Source organism: Triticum aestivum, unplaced genomic scaffold, assembly GCF_018294505.1.
Source record: "Triticum aestivum cultivar Chinese Spring unplaced genomic scaffold, IWGSC CS RefSeq v2.1 scaffold134907, whole genome shotgun sequence".
Lineage (NCBI taxonomy): Eukaryota > Viridiplantae > Streptophyta > Magnoliopsida > Poales > Poaceae > Triticum > Triticum aestivum.
In genome coordinates, this window is record NW_025238493.1 from 1 (window position 1) to 4,231 (window position 4,231).

Genomic DNA, 4,231 nt, shown 5'->3' on the forward strand with positions numbered 1-4,231 from the left:
GATGACAATGAAATTATGCCTGCCTTGAAACTTAGCTATGACTATCTTCCTTTCCATCTGCAACAATGTTTTGCCTATTCTGGATTGTTTCCTGAAGATTACAATTTCAGAAGTGACGAACTGATCAGTCTATGGATCGGACTAGATATTTTGATACCCAATGGGCAAGACCAAACATTTGAAGACATAGGTCTGAGCAATTTAAATGAGTTAGTCACCCATGGATTTTTCAGAGAAGAGAAAACTATGTATGGTCTGCGTTATGTTATGCATGACCTGCTGCATGATTTGGCATTGAAGGTTGCATCTCATGATTGTCTTAGTTTAAGTCTCCCTGGTGTTGGATCAGTAGAGATTCAGCCAACCACCCGTCACTTGTCAATAAGCACATATGGTTTAGGTATATATGATGCAGTGTCTGGTAAAAAATTGAAGAGTGAATTGGAAGAACTAAAGACAAGATTTAAGGTTGAAGATTTGCAAACATTAATGTTATTTGGAGAAATGGATGAAGGTTTTGTCAAGATATTTGGTGATTTTTTGGGGGAACCGAACACTCTTCGTGTTCTTCATTTGCCCAAAATGCTTTGTCCCATGGAGTTCATGTTACATAACTTTTCGGGACTTCTCCACCTACGATACCTATGTCTAGGGACAGATGAGAGCCAGATGCATTTACCACTTAGCATCTCTAAATTTTATCATTTAAGGATTCTATATCTTGATTTGTGGGATGGCAGCTGTGATTTGCCCAAAGACATGAGCAACCTTGCTAAATTGTGCCATTTTTATGTTCCTAGTGATGATCAGCTTCATTCTGATATTTCTAATGTCGGGAAACTTAAACTCTTAGAAGAGTTGAAGGTATTTCAAGTCAATAAAAGAAGTGAAGGGTTTGAAACAAAGCAACTAGAGCACTTGACCAAGCTAAGGGAGCTTGGCATCTACAACCTTGAGAAGATAGATACAACAGAAGAAGCAACTCAAGCAAAACTGATGGAGAAAAATTACTTGAGGAGGTTAACATTGGACTGGGATAGTAAGCGATCTAGTGTTGAGCCTGGTGTGGAAGCAACGGTTCTTGAGGGCCTTCAACCACATGGAGATCTTCAAGTGTTGTGCATTAGAGGGCACATAGGTCCTTCTTGTCCAACATGGCTGGGTGATGAGTTCGCAGTTGAAGGTCTACAATCTCTTTATCTGGATGGTGTTTCTTGGGAACTTTTCCCTTCTTTAGGGAAGGCATGGGATCTTCGTGAATTAAGGTTTGAGCATATTGACAGACTGAAGGAGTTTATCATAGAGAAAAGCTTTTGCGTGCTAACAAAGCTTAAACTCATTGGCCTAGGAAGTTTTGAAAATTGGGTTTACACAGGTGAACAAGAGTCTTCCATTAGTGGAGAATTGTTGCCACCGGATGCTCATATGTTCCCTCTTTTGCAAGTTCTGGTTATTAGAGAGTGCCCGAAACTATTGGGGTTGCCTTTCTCAAACCACATTGTTTCCCCAGATTGGTTCCCCAAGCTACAAGAGCTTGAGGTACATCACTGTCTTGAATTCTTGCCAGTGATCCCCATATCCTGGATCAAAAGCCTGCGTTCTATGAAGATGAAATATGTAAAGATGCTAAAGGAGTTTGTGCACTCAAAATCATCCGATGGAGTTGAATTGAAAATTATTGGAGAGGGTGATCTGCATAGCTTAGACCAAGTGCTGGTTTTTGATAAAGAAACAAGTCTTGAGAAGCTGACACTTGAGAGGTGCCCACCTCTGGAGTTGAAGCACCTTCTGATGCTAACCTCGCTGAGGACATTGATTGTAGAAAATTCAGTTGGTCTAGTTGGACCACTAGGAAGAGGTCAGAGTGATGTGGAATGGCAGCTCCATGTTGAGTGTATCAAGATCGATGGCTTAACTGGTAATACTGGCGAGGAACTGACAGAGCTCCTTCCCCACCTCCCAAAGCTCTCCAAATTGGAAATACGGAAGTGTAAAAACATAAAAAAGCTGGTAGCGGGGGTGGATGTGCAACAAACAACGTTAGAAGCATCAGAGATAACAGCAGCAGCAGAGGAAGAGGATGATGGGGTGCTGCTCTTCCCCGCTCATCTCCGTGACTCACTACGGGAGTTGGTGATCTTTAAATGCCCAGAGCTGGTCCTGGTGGACCCGCCAACTCTTGTTCCTGGAGAAGGATGGCTACAAGCCTTGCAATCCCTCCAGAGATTAACAATACAGTGGTCCCCAAAGTTTCTATCCACCTTCTCCTTTTCCTGTCACATTTTCCCTTCCTCCCTGAACTAAGAGTCATTGGCAGCCCTGGATTCTTTGCTGATTGGGATCCCAATCCCAGACGGGCTTTGGAGGATGCCGAGGGAAGTGAAGAGCAGCAGACACAGCTTGTTTCATCCACACTGCGTGAGCTTGCGACAGATGACATATCAGGACTTCTTGCTGCACCCGTCTGTAGTTTGCTCTCTTCCTCCCTCACCAATCTGGTACTTTCGGGGGGAGGGTCCAAAGGGATGGAGCGGTTCAACAAGGAGCAAGAGGACGCCCTTCAACTCCTCTCCTCCCTCCAGGAACTAGAGTTTTGGTCTTTCAACGATCTTCAGCAACTCCCTGCAGGGCTGCGTAACCTTACCAGCCTCAAGAAATTATCAGTCTACTCTTGTCCAGCCGTCTTGTCATTGCCCAATGATGCCCTCCCAGATTCGCTGAAAATGCTAGATATCTTCAGCTGCAGTGAGGAGCTGAAACAGTACTGCAGGGGGTTAGTGGGAACCATCCCAGAAATCAATATATACGACTGATCCAAGGTAACACAAACATATTTTCTTTTGTTTTTCCTCTTTGCCCTTTTCCTGCAATCCTGCTTAATAATCTTGTGTTTGTTCCCATCCACCATGCAGGACTCTGCCTTGGAGTTTTCTTGTACATTCTTCTAGCCTTGTAGAGCTCTTCCCTTCCCATACAAACACATTTGCTCCTTCCTGTGGCTTAAATCTGGTAAGTACATCTAAACTGGAACCTTACTCCTGCTGTACTACCTTTGTGATTGAGGCTTCTCAGCACCTTCCTTTGATGCAAAGCAGGAACAACATATTTCTGAACTGAACTATAACAGGGCTCCCTCTTAGTTCCAATTTCAGGCAGAGCCTTTACTTGCATATTAGGTGCAAGAACTTTAGTTAGGGGGTGTCCACATCAATATCGGCAAAAAAAAATCACTTTTACTGCAGCCATACCAATTTTCCGTTTTCTTCTCAACGGTAGTGACGGTATTTAAGATTTGCTTCTCAATGCCCCTTGTCTTTCCACAGTTCGGTAAAATCGACATTATTAACAACCAATTCCTTCTGCAAGTCTCTCTTCTTTTCTTCCTTGATGTAATTACCAACGAAACCTGTGATCACCATTTGTTTTGGTTCTCTGTGTGCAGGTGTTCGTTCAATTTTGTGGGCTTATTCATATTTTGCATTTTCTTCATATTTTGTAGTCTACTTCCCTATTTCAGGTCAAGCTACTGATGTTAAGGTGATCAATTTTTTTCATACACTACTGTGTTGCTATCAATACCAGGTGTTCCTGCATTGCTAATTTCTGTTTGCTTGCTGTTTAGGTGTTCTAGTGTTTGTTTGGTAGGCTGTGTAGCCACTTGTGTTTACATTTTGTCCAAAACTCATGAAGACTGACGGTGTACCTGGAGAGTCCAGTTTTAGAGATCAACGGATCGCAGGAATAGCCTGCATACCATAGCACTGCACCCCTGGAGCCAATTCAGATCATAGGGGTAGTAGCAGTCCAAAGGTAATGCATTGCAGGGATGTGCAATTTTGAAATTTCAGAAAGGCGTCAAGATGCATGATTGCAACCTATTCAATATGTTTTCAGTTTTGAGCTATAGAATATTACATATTTACTATTTTTGAACTACAACAGTTTTCAGTGTTCGATCTTTCCAATCTCCTATACTGAGTAGGGACATACAGTTTTCCGTGTTCTGTGATTTCTTTTTTACTGTTCCCCTCACTGCCGAATACAGGTAAAGCAATTTGTTCTGATCAAGTCTGCAGTGAATCAGGATGTTGATTAATGCCTAATACTAGTGATTCACTTGCTGCTCAACTGTTTACATCATGTGAAACTTGCCTGACTAGTGATGGAACTGTAAGTGCCTCGCTGTAACTGACTGATCTTTTACATATTTCAGTCGGACATCATGCATGTA

General features: G+C 42.5%; 1 pseudogene; it reads left to right on the plus strand.

The window, feature by feature from the left end:
• The first annotated feature begins 6 nt into the window (after positions 1-6).
• Positions 7-4,204, plus strand: LOC123176647 (disease resistance protein RGA2-like; annotated as a pseudogene).
• The last annotated feature ends 27 nt before the right edge of the window (positions 4,205-4,231 follow it).